The sequence below is a fragment of the Sorex araneus genome, chromosome 5 (assembly GCF_027595985.1).
Source record: "Sorex araneus isolate mSorAra2 chromosome 5, mSorAra2.pri, whole genome shotgun sequence".
In the NCBI taxonomy this organism is placed as follows: domain Eukaryota; kingdom Metazoa; phylum Chordata; class Mammalia; order Eulipotyphla; family Soricidae; genus Sorex; species Sorex araneus.
In genome coordinates this window covers 23024319-23040361 of record NC_073306.1, presented here as the reverse complement: position 1 = coordinate 23040361, position 16043 = coordinate 23024319, and positions in this window count along the sequence as shown.

Sequence of the window (16043 nt, the reverse complement as noted above, 5' to 3'; positions counted from 1 at the left end):
GCATCGAATTATCTGGTCTAACTGACTGAGTACAATATTGCAAGGCCAGGAAGATAGTACAGGGGGGATGGTGCTCACCTTGCATGCAGCGATCCCAATTTGGCCCCTTGCATATGATTCTTGAAGTACATCAGGAGTGATACCTGAGCAGGGGGCCATGAATAAGCCCTGAACACTGCTGAGTGTGGTCCAAAACCTCTCCACAAGAAAAGAATATCGGAGCTAGAGCACAGCGGGTAGGGCGTTTGCCTTGCACATGGCTGACCCAGGTTTGATTCCCAGCATCCCATATGGTTCCTGAGTGCATGAGCCAGGAGTAACCTTTGTGTATTGCCGGGTGTGACCCAAAAAGCAAAAACAAAAAAGAAGAAGAAGAAAAAAAATAAAAGAATATCAAAAAGTCTCATGGTGAGTTATTAAAAAAAAAAAAAGAATAGCAAAAGGAGTGCCCCAGGTCTCCTTATAGTTGTTGGGAGTCCCCCCTCAAACACCTACTATAAATGAGTTTGTTTCTATTAAAAGCCTATAATATTAAGTAAGATGGAAAAGGAGTAATTTATATAAATATACATATTTCTAAATTTATATTAACAGTCACAACTGCTAGGGATGGAGTGATAGCACAGAGGGTAGGGCACTTGCCTTGCTCGCAGCAGACCCAGATTTGATTCCCAGCATCCCATATGGTCCCCCCGAGCATTGCCAGGAGTAATTCCTGAGTGCAGAGCCAGTAGTAATGCCTGTGCATCTAACCCAAAAAGCAAAAAGGAAAAAAAAAAAAACAGTCACAACAGCCAATGATAGTTTTCCATGAGTTAATGGGATAACAGGAGCTATTCACTTAATATTTGTTAAATATTCTCGTAATGTTTGAAATTTGTGTGTAAAAAATATAATTTACTTCTATCTAAATATAAAAAGAGGCAGCTAAAAATTGAAGTGATTAATGGAGTCACTGATCAAAACTTTACTGATGCAATTTAATGTCAGTTTGGAAAAATAACACAGGTACTTAGATCACCAGCCTTGCTAGCATATGGTCACAAGTTCAAATCCCAGGTGTCCTGTATGCACCAAGCATGATCCTAGCAGCTCTGCTGTCTGTGATTCCTGGCACCACCAGTGACTTTCAGCTTCCTCACAGGCAGGTGTGCATGAGTAATCACCACCAAAGGGCTCGACCCCAGAGTGAGCACCACCACTAAAGAGCTGGGTGAATGCGGTGACCAGGAAGTATGACTCTAACGAGCTTGTTGTGTGTATACCCCATGACTCCCAGTGAGCACCAAAACCAGAACGCATGTGTCTTGACTAAGTGTGACTCCCGGGGAGCATGCATCAAACACCACCACAATAGGAGCATGGACCTCAGTGAGCACTGCAGAAGAGTGTGTGAGCACTGCAACCTGCTGTATGAGTTTGAAGAGCACTCCAGCCAGGTACGGGAATTGTGTTTCATCACAACAACTATGACAGTCTGGTGACTGCCTCAAGGGCTGGCTGTGGCACTGACTTATAACCGAGCCAACTGCTGGCCCTCTGCTATCCTTCCTGTCCCCCTGTACCACAAAAGGTTGGACCATGCCCCCAGTTCCTGGTACCCTAGTCCCTCTCAAATGCCCGGAGGAGAATCCCAGTCCCAGGGAACTGAGGCAGGGAGGTGGTGTGGGGGCCCTGCATGGTACTCAGGAGCGCCCTTTTGCCCTCCAGGTCGGGGTTCCTCCACTCCTTGGCCACAAAGTGCGCTCCGCTGCGCCTTTCTTCCTTTCTTTGCCTCTTCAGGTCTCATGTGAGCATACAAAGACATCCTAACCCGAGTCACCTAATCACACAAAAACATACAAGAAATACCTCCAGACCTGCAAAAAGTCACAATGGGAAAGCAGCACAGAACCCCCACCAGACTGGCCCTAAAGACGGCCAGTAATGATGAGTTCTATGACCTCTCTGATAAGGACTTTAGAGAGGAAATGCTGAGGACATATAAGGAGCTCAAAGAAACAATGGAATAGACTTCCAATAAAACCACAGAGATGAGAGCCCAGAAATGAGAAAACTACATGTGACAAACTAAAAAACTTGGTAGGTGACACGAAAAACTCACGGGAAGGCAGCAGCAGAAGGCCTCCGCTGCTGTGGACAGAACCCGTGAGCTCCAAGATGAAGTGCAGAAAACCTGCAGACAACAGCAGGAAGTGGAAAAAAGCCTCAAAATAAACAAACAACTGACAAGAGAATTTTGGGATGAATCCAAGAGGAACAACATTCAGAGTCATCGGGGTTTCAGAGGGCCAGGAAGGCAGCCCTGATGGAGAAGAAATAGTTAAAAAAATCATTGCTGAGAGTTCCCAGAGCTGAATAGCGCATGCATACAGGCCCAGAGACCTGAAGGGTACCAGCTAAAAGAAATCCAAATAAGAACACTCCAAGACACATCCTAATCAGAATGATGAAAACCATAGACATAGAATACTGAAGGCAGCCAAGACCAAAGAAAGACATTATGTATACAAAGAAGAATCCTTAAGATTTACAGCAGATTGGGACCGAAGCAATAGTACAATGGGTAGGGCGCTTGCCTTGCACACAGCCAACCCAGGTTCAATCCCCAGCATCCCTGAATAACTGCCAGGAGTAATTCCAGAGCACAAAGCCTGGAGTAACCTCTGGGCATTTCAGGGTGTGCCCTTCCCCACACCCATTCCTCCCCCAATAAAATTTACAGAAGATTTACCAAACAAAACCTTCCAGCCCCGAAGACGGTGGTGAGATATAGGGGAAGGGGGTATCCTCAGTGAAATGAATGGAACTTTACCCAGTCTCTCATTCAGATTTGAAGGAACGGTACACAACTTCACAAGTAAACAACAACTCAGAAAAGACTTGATTTTTTTTTTTTTGCTTTTATGGGTCACACCCAGCGATGCTCAGGGGTTACTCCTAGCTTTGCACTCAGGAATCACTCCTGGCAGTGCTTGGGGGACCATATGGGATGCTGGGAATCGAACTCGGGTCGGCCGCGTGCAAGGCAAACGCCCTACCCGCTGTGCTATCACTCCAGCCCCTCAGAAAAGACTTGAAACCATCTTTAGAAGGAGAGCTTTATGACAAGATGAATCCCACGAACACACCAAACTCCTGCAGAAAGATGGCATAAAACTCCATTATTTCTTTCTCAGTGTCAGTAGGCTAAATGTACCAAATAAGAGACACAGAGTGGCAGGATGGATTAGGAAATTGAACCCAACATTCTGCTGCCTGCTAAAAACACATTTGAATAGTCAGAGCAAACACAAACAACCTTTGACTCAAAGTCAAAGGTTGGAAGACAATTCTTCAAGCAAACAACCCCTCAAAAAAGGCTGGGGTGGCCATACTAAAATCAGACAATATAGACTTCAGGCTGCAAAAGCTATTGAGACAGGAAGGTCATTTCTTAATGATCAAGGATATATACATCAGGAAGAACTCACACTCCCTAAACTGTATATGCATATAATGAGGGACCAGCAAAATACTTAAAACAACTGCTAATAGACTAATAGAAGAAAGACATTGCTAGGAGGCTGGACCGATAGCATAGTGGGTAGGGTGTTTGCCTTGCATGCAGCCAACCCGGGTTCGATTCCCAGCATCCCATATGGTCCCCTGAGCACTGCTAGGAGTAATTCCTGAGTGCAAAGCCAGGAGTAACCCCTGAGCATCGCCATGTGTGACACCCCCCCCCCAAAAAAAAAGCAAAAAAAAAAAAAGGAAAGAAAGAAAGACATTGGTAACAACATAATAGTAGTTAGAGACTTCCAACACTTCTCTGTTACCTCTTAATAGATCAATTAGACTAAAGCTCAGTAAGGAAATACTGGCTTTGAAGGGAAGAATGAAAGATAGGGGGTCAGTATATATATATATATATATATATATATATATATATATTAAAATAAAATTTAAATGAAAAAGGGGGCATTCTGCAAAGATGATGAAATCTGCAAAGATGATCAAATTTTCACTTAATCCTGGTACTTATATATATATATATATATATATATATATATATATCTTTCTTTTTTGTTGTTGTTCTTTTTGGGTCACACCTGGTGATGCACAGGGGTTACTCCTGGCTTTGCACTCAGGAATTACTCCTGGCAGTGCTCAAGGGACCATATGGGGTGCTGTAAATTGAACCCAGGTCGGCCGCGTGCAAGGCAAACACCCTACCGCTGTGCTATCCCTCCAGCAGATATATATATATATATATATATATATATATATATATATATATCTGCTATCCTAAAAAGTCAAGTACACTTTTTTCTCCAATGCACATTCTCCAAAATAGACAAGTCTGCTGGGACACAAAACAGACCTCCACAATGTCAAGAGGACAGAAATCATATCATCATGTCAACTATCTTCTCAGACCATGATGCACTGAAAATGAAGTTAATCACAAACAGAAATGGAGAAACAGCTCAAAGACTTGGAAATTAAATAGCTATTACTGAACAACCACTAGATTGGAGAGAAAAAAAAAAAACGGTTTTTGGAAACAAATGAGAAGGAAGATAGTACCTGCCAGAACCCCACCAGGCTTAGTGAGTGAAGATGGTAGCCCCTAAAGATACAACCAGTAGTAACGAGCTATAGAACCTCTCTGACAAGGACTTTAGAGAGGAAATGTGGGACACAGCAAGAGCCGTGTTAAGAGAAAGCCCACAACTACTCAAGTGTTCATCAGATGCCTGGAGCTCCTGTGCTCACCTGTGTTGGTGGCATCCTGCTGTCTTTCATACCCTTTTCCTAGCTCTAGCTCTGCATGTATGTGCACAACACACATACTCACACACACACACACACACTGAACAAGAGCTACTATAAAAATTTGTGTGAAGGACATCTCAGAACCACATGTGCAATGGACATCTCTCTGAGCTCATCTAGCTTGGCTCCTTGGCCACATTTTTTGTCTTTAGCATCATTTGGTGGGGCCACACCCAGCTGAATATTCAGGGGCTACTCCCTGCAGTGCTCTGGGGACCATCACAGTGCTGGGAATTCAACCCGACTGACCACACACAAGGCAAGTGCTATCTGTGCTATCTCACTTGCCCCCCGGCCACATTTGGCATGGCTGACTATTGTTGTTTGCTTCAGGCCACTGCGGCCCCATCTCTGTGCATGCTCTGGTCTCCTTAGTCTTCCCCTTTTGCTCACACCAGTGATCTTCTAAGGGATTCCCTGGGGCCTCTGCTCTGTGGGGACCCTGACCTGATTTTATCTGGAAACCAAAGATGGCCATAGTCTCCCCAGAAGCTGACAGTCAGCTAGCATTTTAGGGCCCAATGAGGCTTTCATTCATTCATAGGCTGTGGTAGCTTTCTCCTCTTTCCAACTCTCATCTAATGTCACATAGAGAAAATATCACTTTAAATCCTTAAAAACAGCCACCTTAGACTGAGAATTCTGGGTTCAACGGGACCCGGAATAGAGATCCTCTGTTCGTATCCCCCTGTCTCTGTCAACTCAGCAGTCACACCCATGAGCCACCTCTGGCTGGTGCCAGATAATCTCGTCATCGGCCACCATCCAGATCGAATGTCCTTCTCTCCTGGAAGAGAGCACAACAAGATGCTTACCATAACCATGCTGCCGGACCCCACACCAGGCTGTTTCACTCGGGGCACCCTGGAGGGGGTTGGATGAAACTCTCCCCTCCCCAAGGGACCCAGCCCTGACAACTGAAAACCTCCAGAACTCAACCAACACCATGTTCACGGCTGCTCTCCATGAGCTCGGGTCAAGTCTCACCCATGAGTAAATAGGGTTCACTCGTATGAATGTGGCCGCATGACACTTCATACCACACATCCTACCCTAAAGTCAATAACTACTTTATTTTTTTATTATTATTTTTTTATTTTTTATTTTTTTTTAATTTATTTATTTTTAATTAGAGAATCACCGTGAGGGTACAGTTACAGATTTATACACTTTTGTGCTTATACTTCCCTCATACAAAGTTTGGGAACCCATCCCTTCACCAGTGCCCATTCTCCACCACCCGTAAACCCAGTGTCCCTCCCACCCTCCCCAATCCCATCTCCCCCCCATCCCACCCTGCCACTGTGGCAAGGCATTCCCTTCTGTTTTCTCTCTCTAATTAGCTGTTGTGGTTTGCAATAAAGGTGTTGAGTGGCCGCTGTGCTCAGTCTCTAGCCCTCATTCAGCCCGCAACTCCCTTCCCCCACATGGCCTTCGACTACAATGTAGTTGGTGATCGCTTCTCTGAGTTGACCTTTCCCCGGAACGTGAGGCCAGCCTCGAAGCCATGGAGTCAACCTCCTGGTACTTATTTCTACAGTTCTTGGGTGAATAACTACTTTATTGACTTACATATATATATGTAAGTATATATATGTATATATATTTTTATATATAAATATACTTATATTTATATATAATGGATGAAACCCATTATATATATAATTTATATATTGACGGAGTTGACAGAGTTGACGGAGTTGATGGAGACAGTACATATATTTATATATATATTACATATATATAAGTATATATATGTATATATATTTATATATATATAAAAGCACACAAGCCTCAACCTTTAACAACATGTTAGTGATCTCTTAAAGAAGAGCTTAATGACCCCTGGGGGAAATGCAACAATCTTCACCCTTTTTTCCTCTAAGGATACTTTTTTTGGGTAGCATTTTCAGCAGTTTTTCATAACAAACAATACAAAATATATACTTTGGCTCTGCTTTAGGGCAGAAATTTTGGGGTTTGGGATGGAAACATCTGAAATATGGTGGTGGGAAGTTGTGATGGTGGTGTGATTGGTATTTGAATATTAAATGTAATCAAATATTGTGAACTACTTTGTAAAATAAAAAAAATTAATAAAAAAAGCCATCTTAGTCATCAACTACAAGTAGCTGCTAACAAAGTAGTTTTAAATTAATCCTTTGGTTATCAGCAACTTCTGGAGGAGTTAATGTTTGTTTTCTACTAACAACTTAATTGTCTTCTAGTGCTTTAGGTATAAGTCAAATACTTTCATCATTAGGTCATATTTTAGACTAACTAGCTGAGTTATTTGCCCAGGCTTAATTATTAATCTGTATTTAGTTATCTCCTTAAATCTTATTACTGATCACTTAGCTCTGGGTTGTTAGTTTGGAACAGATTAGCAAGCCAGAGCCCAGCGGCCAGGAGTTCAGGGCTAAGGTCACTTCTGTGGACACTAGAAAGGTCTTTGCCTTTTGCTGCACTCTCCTTTGCCCCCAAATGGTTCTCTTTCAACATCGGCTGGCCCCAGGATCTCAGAGAAAAGACCGTCCCATCAGAACTGCTTATTGACTTCTGTGAGCAGGGCTGGGGGTGGAGAGTGTGTCTCTGAGGGGACTTCTTGGAAAATTACGTTCATTCATCAGCAAACACTTTCTGAACACACCGAGGTGTCAGTTTCAGCAACAGGGAACAAAGCACGTTCTCAGCAGCACAGTGCTGAAGAGAGCAGTGGGGAAGACTGACTGTGAGTGGAGACTTAATTAGTTACCACACGAATATAATGACAAAAAGCACCAGGAAGAATTACCAGGGCTACGTGCATGTAGGAAAATGAACATTGACCTGCTCTCAAGATCAGAGCTGACTTTTCTGAGCGATGCCACGGAAGCTGAGACCTGATAATTGAATAGGAATTAGGGGGAATTGGGAAAATGGGGCCACAGGAATGACTCAGAGACTAACTCTGTGAACATAGGGCCATGATTGTGATCTCTGACGTTGCCCGAGTGCACCAAGCATGGTTCAGATGCTCATTCTGCCCTCTGGGACCCCAAGAGAGTGTGCGGTCTTCAGCAGGAAGCCAGGTCTGTCTGAGCACCACAGCTGGAGCGAATACCCCTCAGCCAGACTCCAACAAAACTGCACAAACACTGCCCCAGGAGCAAGACTCTGGCAAGCACACATACAAACACTGCAGCAAATGAACACTCTCCGTGAGCACTATGGCTGAGTGTATGAGCACCACAGCTAGACATGTGACCCTGCGTCATCACACCAGCAGCCAAAAAAGGAAGGGTGGAGAGTTAGGGGAAAGAAATGGGAAGATCCTAAGTAGATAGAGTGGCTCAACCAAATGCCCCCAACAAGAAAAATGCCAGGGACCAGAGCAATGCCACAGTACTTGCCTTGCACACAGTTCACCCAGGTTTTGATTCCTGAAATCCCTTATGTTCCCCTGAGCACCATCAGGAGTCATCCCTGAGTGCCGCACCAGGAGTAAGCCTCAAGCGCAGCCAGGTGTGACTCAAAAAGAAATGAAAAACGCTCCGCAGAGGATTGAGTGCTGCGGAATGCTGCTAGAGCTGGTGAGTGAGGTAAGCGGGGGAAGATTAGACAGAGCTTGTGGGATCCAGGCAAGAAATGACAGTGAGAGGGGTAGGGGAGATGGTACAGTAGGTAGAGTGCTTGACTTGCAAGTGGCTGACCTGGACTCGATTCCTGGCATACCATATGGTACCTTGAGTACCGCCAGGAGTAATTCCTAAGTGCAAAGCCAGGAGTAATCCCTGAGCACTGCTGGGTGTGGTCCCCAAACAAACAAAACAACAACAACAAAAGAAATGGCAGTGAGGTGCCACGGAAGATAGTGAGGGGCCAGGGTCAATGAGGGGCTCAGTGGGAGAGCCCTTGTCTTGTAGATTTGATTCCCAGTAACACACACACACACACACACACACACACACACACACACACATCCCACCCCAAATAACTTGCCAGCGTGAAAGAGCCTATCTCTCCCTGCCACCGCCACCACCACCACTAGCCAAAGAACTCAGAAAGAAGATGGAGGTATCACTTTCCCTGAATTCAAACTGTACTACAAAGCAGTAGTAATTGGAATAAAGATAGCAGTGTAGTATTGAAATAAAAAGAGATTCTCAGATCAATGAAATCAAACTGAAAATCCAGATACTGATCTTCAGTTAATCTTCGCTAAAGGAGTCAAACATATGAAATGGGGCCAGGAAAGCTCTTCAAGTTGTGTTGGAAAAACTGGTCAACTGTATGCAAAAAATTGATCAGATCTTTCTCTAACGCCATGCACAAAAGTCAAATAAAAATGGATTAGAGCCTGACCTCAATCTCAATGTGAAGGCCAGAAATAAATAAGGGACAGTGACAGACATTGGACTAGAGATAAAAGCAGGCTGTTCTGGGACTGAGCAGAATGTCACCAAGCAGACGCCTGTGGAAAGCAGGTGGACTTGAAACTCCCACAAGTAAGGCCAGTCTGGGGCCGCTGGGGGTGGGAGGGTGGGGATTGCCCAGGTCTGGAGCTGTTTCCACAGTCCGGGCCCCCACCCTGAATGATTATGCTGTGACTGGCCTAAAGGCCACATTTTTAGAAAGAAGCACTGTTAAATGATGACAAAACCCTTGGACTTAATGACTAACTGGGATAACCAGACAGCAGGGAGGTAGTTGGGGGTGGGTGGGTGGGCGGGAATGAAGAGGTGGACTAGACGTGACATAAGACCATTGGTGGAGAGTAATGGGCACTTATTTTGCTGGTGGTGAGGTTGAGGTATGGTAACTGTACATTAAAAACTGTCAACATGAACACTCAGAAGCATGCTACCCTATGCGTGACAGGAAGGAAGGAAAGATGGAAGGAAGGAAGGTAGACAGGAAGGCAGGAAGGAAGAAGGGAGGGAGGGAGGAAGAAAGGGAGGGAGGGAGGGAGGGAGGGAGGGAGGGAGGGAGGGAGGAAGGAAGGAAGGAAGGAAGGAAGGAAGGAAGGAAGGAAGGAAGGAAGGAAGGAAGGAAGGAAGGAAGGAAGGAAGGAAGGAAGGAAGGAAGGAAGGAAGGAAGGAAGGAAGCAGGCAGATAAGCTGTCTTGGAGAGAACAAAAAACCCTGTAGTTTCCTCTCCTGTTTTTTAGTTCCTCCACCTTCACTCTCATCTATGACTCTGACCATCTGGTATATTGGGCAGCTATAAAAGGAACCCAAAGTAAACAAATTAAGTTGTAGGCTATTTCTGTTCCATGCAAAAAAAATTGGCCCAAGCTTCTGGTCTGCCATGCCTAGCGTATTGTCCCAATGGCATGATTCAAGGTAGACAACTTCAAACCCATTCCCCTGAGGGAAGAACGCCACATTCCATCTGTCTAAAGAACTCAGTTACTCAGCCAACTCAGACACAGCAATCACTGGGAATAAAGCTTTTATTCTACAGGGCCGGTATCCAGAAGAAAAGTGGGGGGAGGGTCTCATAACACAGAAGAAGGGGAGAAGAGATGTTGGGGGCAGGGAAAAATGTCACATCAAATTCATATTTCAGAGGAGGAACACACCCAACAGTGTTGGAAGACTATGTGGTGATGGGGACTGAGCCTGGAGTTCCCACGTGTGAAGTATAACCACCAGCCCAGTGGACCATCTCTCACCCTCCGCTGCACATCTGAACACCTTTCAAATCTCATCCCTCTCCTTGCTGCAGTTATCCTAAATGTATCACCCTTTATGTTCAACTTCTTATCCCAAAATCTTGTCCCATCCTTCACATCACAAGCTAATGGACATTCCAAAAGGCAGATATGAGCACATCACCTCTCTGCTTCCTTGTACCGAGTCTTTCTCCTTGGAATAAAGTCTTGGTTCTTTTTTTTTGGGGGGGGGGTCACACCTGGTGATGCACAGGGGTTACTCCTGGCTCTGCACTCAGGAATTACTCCTGGCAGTGCTCAGGAGACCATATGGGATGCTGGGAATTGAACCTGGGTCGGCCTCGTGCAAGGCAAACACCCTACCCGCTGTGCTATCGCTCCAGCCCCAAAGTCTTGGCTCTTAAATCAGCCATTCCATGTCCTGGGGACGGTCAGCTCCTGCATTTCTTGACTCTGCTGTGATCCCAATCTGCAGCCATATTCTCTTACACGACTTCCTCCCAAGGCACAGGCAGAAATTCTCTTTTCCTTTGTCCTGCTGTGCACTGTATCTCTCTTATATTCTTGGAACTCATGCCTGACCCGTAGTAGATTTTCAACATGTATCTGTCTAATGCCTGACCTCAGCATTATTATCTATGTCCACTTCTGAATATACAAGAGCCTGGCTAGCTTTTGCATCAGTTAGATTCCCTGGGAAGACTCAAATCCTCCCCTGGAAGGAGTCAGGGTTTTCCCCCTCTGTGAGAAAAGGAAAATCCATTCAGAAGATCCTTTCCTTTAATCCCATGGACTAAGACCACTCCTCTCTGATCAGGCCCACCACTGCCTCGGTTCTACTGATGATTGCATAGGACACACATCCATAAAACATTTTAAGCATTATGGGGTAATTGCAATAGTACAGCATGTAAAGAGCTTGCCTTGCATATAGCAGACCCAGGTTCAATCCCCAGCATTCCATATGGTCCCCCAAGCCTGCTAGGAGTGATTCCTGAGAGAAGAGCCAGGAGTAACCCTTGAACACAGCCGGGTATGGCCCAAAACCAAAAACTAACTAACTAAATAAATAAATAGGGGCTGTTTATCTGAAATTCAAGTTAACTGGTAATCTTGTATTTTATTTGGCAATCCTAATTCAAGGCTGATGACCATGCAGTAAGGAACCGAACTAGATAACCTCCAGAATCAAAATAAGGACTGTAATACTTATTTGCCTTCTCTTTCCCATAAGAAAGTAGAAACTTTCCTGGGAATTTAAAGAAGAACCAAGAACAATGTCTGATAAGCTAATTAATTTAATAAAGGACAACCTCCAGAGGCACACAAACCAATCTTGGAACCCAACAGCTTTTAGCAGAAATGCATCCAGACTCTGCATTAAGCTATGGCGCCATGCCACCCCAGGTGGGAAAAGGTGTCATCCCTTCTGCCTTTTCCCCCCGTGGCATGGTGGCCACCATCTTTCAGAGCCTATTGGACAGTCAGGTATGAGCCAGCAGTGAAGAGACACCCGGGGCCTCACGCAATGGGGGATGGAACCCGCCCTACTCTTTTCTCTGACGAGATCCCGAGTTGCTGCCCACAAACAGCTCCTCCGGCTACTTATCGAGCTCCTTAACGGCCATGATTCCAGAGGCACACAAACCAATCTGGGAACCCAGCGGCTTTTGGCAGAAATTCCTCCAGACTTAATTACTAAAGTATCAAAATTCCAAAATCGTGTGCCTACTATTGCAGTTGCCTGACATCATTTGCTCTTCATAATCAGCAATAGAAAACAAATTATCTAATGATGCCTTTTCAGCAGGTCTGATTGTTTGGGGGAGGGGAAGAATTCCAAATAATAATGTTGGGTCTTTTGTCGAAAAATGGAATGTAATAAAAGGAGAGAGAGATTAAAGTGGCAATCATCTGCCACACAGGCAGGGGGAGGGGTGGAATAGGGGGTATACTGGGTTTCTTGGTGGTGGAAAATGTGCACTGGTGAAGGGATGGATGTTTGATCATTGTATAACCAAGACTTAAACCTGAAAGCTTTGTAACTGTTCTCACAGCGATTCAATAAATAAAAATAAATAAATAAATACATTTTTTTTTAAACGCAAGAAAGGACAACCTCCGCATCTGTCACCCTAGGAGAATAAGTTAATCTTACTGAACTTTCCTCGATTCATCAAGCTAACAAAAGAAAACTAGAATTTTACCTAGTAAGTGCTGGGCACTGTGCAAAATACTTTCGTCCCTGTGCTTACTCCATGGACTATTGAGAGGAACTAAGGGACTGGAAGGCACTTTGGGGGGAAAGTGGACTGCCTACTGGCAGCAGCACAGGGCCCGTCTGCAGCTGGCCACCTCCTGTGACCACGTGGTCGGGGAGGGGTGCAGAGGAAAAGTTCAGAGGTCATACTCTGCTGGTGTGTACAACAGTGGTTCGAAGTTCAAACTCAGGGTAACTGTTTCCTCCAGTGAACATTGGGCAAGGTCTGGAGCCACTTTTCATTGTCACACCTGGGGAATGGGTACCACTGGCATCCAGTGGGTGGAAGGAAGCCAGGAAGGCTATGAAGTATCCTCTAGTGCAAAGGACTGCCCACAAAGGAAGAAGTTTCTGCCTCAAAATGTCAAAAAAACAGAAAAATCCTGGACCTGAGAGCGCTACAAAATGGCATTCACATCCCAGCCCTGCTGCTGGGCTTCTGGGTGACAGGTGGGCAAAGTAGTCACTGGTCCTCAGTGTCCTCCTCTGGGATAGCAGGGACATAGATGGGATTTACCTCATAAGCTTCATAAGACCAACTGTGATAAATAAACTGTAATACACAGCAGTGAAGTATGGCAGTGCCTGATATATAGCAAATATCCTGAAAATGGCTTTGTTTGTTTTTCTGTTTCTATTTATTTACTTTTTTTTTTTTTAGCCATGAGTCGGCAGTGTTCAGTACTTACTCCTGGCTCTGCTCTCAGGGATCACACCTGGCAGGCTTGGGGAAATTAAATGAGGTGCCGGGGGATCAAACCCAGTTAGGCTGTGTGCAGGGCAAGCTCCCTACCCTCTATTGCTCTGGCCCCTGCTAATGGCATTCTTATGGCTATTTAGGTATTATTTATCCCCATTTCAAAAAACTGCTCCCTAAGAGGCTGGAGAGATAGGGCAGGGGATAGGACCCCAGACCTGGGCTTAATCCCTGGCACCACATAGGGTCTTCTGAGCTTTGCCTGCAGTGATCCCTGAGCGCAAAGCCAAGAGTAAGCTCTGACAGTGCCAGATATGGCCAAAAAAATACCCAAAACATAGCCAAAACCCAAACCCAAGAATGCTGCCCTTAGACTTGGCCATAGCAGGACTCTTGCAGGAGGGATTTCCTTAATCTGCACCTTCAAGAGGAAGGAGGATTTAGTTATTAATTAAGGGATCACTTCTTGGCCTTTTGGCTAAGATCAAGTGTAGTTATTAATTAAGGGGAACAGGATGCTCCTTTCCCAAGTCAATCTTCCCATAGAAAATGAGAGGCAGGTATCATTGATGAAGCAGAAAGAATTCAGATGTTAGAGCTCAGACAGGTATCACTATTACTATTTCAACAGAACAAACCATGAAAATATTTCTCTATTGGTAAGTATTGGGTGGGAAAGAATCAACTATAGAGAATTGTGCAATTCTGTCTTCAAACTCAAAGGAATTCTCATCCAACATTAAAACAAGAAAAGTAAAAGGTGTCAACCGGAAAGGAAAAGTAAAAAGGCCTTAACTCATAGGCTACATAATCATATTATCTGTGAATAAACTTTTTTTTATGTTAACATAAGAAAGTCCGAAGGAGTCTGTGAAGAAATCCCTATAACTACTGAGAAAATTTAGCAAAATCCCAGAATACAAAGTGAATATACAAAAATATATTGCATTTCTATGTATCTGCAACAATTGAAATATCACAATGAAAAGGCCATTTGTGAGGATCAAGGAGAAGGTGCAGGGGTTAGGGTACATACCTTGCATGCACACAACCGGGGTTCCTTCCCTGGCACCACATGGTCCCCTGAGCATCTCTGGGTGTAGCCCAATAGACCCTCTGACACTGCTGACTGGGACCCTAGTGACCCCAAAAAAGCAAAAAAAAAAAAAAACTTATTGGAAATGCTAAGGACCAAAACCCATTAAAATACTTTTTTTTTTTTTTTGCCTTTTTTGGGTCACACCCAGCGATGCTTAGGGGTTACTCCTGGCTCTGCACTCAGGAATTACTACTGGCGGTGCTCAGGGGACCATATGGGATGCTGGGAATCAAACTCGGGTCGGCCGCGTGCAAGGCAACCACCCCACCTGCTGTGCTATCGCTCCAGCCCCTAAAATACTTTTTAAAAAAAGGAAAAAATAAGAGAACTTATGCTATGTGGTTTTAATACTTATAAAACCAGTAATTAAAAGAGAAGTATAGGGGCCTGAGTACAGCGGGTAGGGTGCTTGCCTTGCACATGGTCAAACAGGGGTCAGTCCTGGCATCCCGTATGGTTCCCTGAGCCTTGCTAGGAAGGGTCTCTGAGCATAGAGCCAGGGGTAAACCCCGGGCACCATCAATTGTGGCCCAACAAGTAAAAAACAACAACAACAAAAACAGAAGTAATGGATTAAGTGTAGATCCAGATAAATATAATAGAGAATCCAGATAAATATAATAAGAATAAATAAACGAGGGACTGGAGAGATAGCACAGGGGGTAGGGCGTTTGCCTTGCACGCGGCCGACCCAGGCTCGATTCCCAGCATCCCATATGGTCCCTGAGCACTGCCAGGAGTAATTCCTGAGTGCAGAGCCAGGAGTAACCCCTGTGCATCACCAGGTGTGACCCAAAAAGCAAAAATAAATAAATAAATAAATAAATAAATAAATGAACATAATAGAGAAATAAATCCACACATATATGGGTAATTGAGGTTGGGGGGGCAGTGGTGCTCAGGGGGTACCCCCAGCTCTGTGTCACTCTCAGTGGTGTGTTGGTACTAAGCCAGGACATTAGGATGAGCCTCTGGACGCTGCCCTGCAAGCTGGCAGCAGAACCGAGGCCCCACTTCTGTGAGTCCCATGACCTGGAGGAGCAGAGCATGCTCTCATACACCTGCCTAGTCACACACTATCTCGGCAGTACAAGGCAGCAGTTTCCCCGTCTCTTATACATCCTTAATCTGGATGTATCAGTATGAGCCTTCTCTTTGCCCTATGTGTAACCAACCACAAGAATGTGGGATTGCGTCAATCTGTAGAGCCTACGTGTCCAGTTCCATATCTTCCTCTGACGTTTTTAATCATAACAACATAGCTTGACAGCATAGCGTTGACAAGACAATGTACACCCTGATGTTCTTTTGATGAATGCTCAGTTATAGATAACTGTTTGTACTCTTGTTAGTGAGTCTTTCTCTGTGATGAAGTCATTAGGATGTAACTGATAAAAAATAGAATAAAAGGTGGCCTCTGGCAGTCACTCTTCACCTCAAGCCAGAACGAGCCTTGGCCTTCACGCTCTTTACATTCCTCTCAAGTGTTTTATCCCTGTACCTCCGACGGATT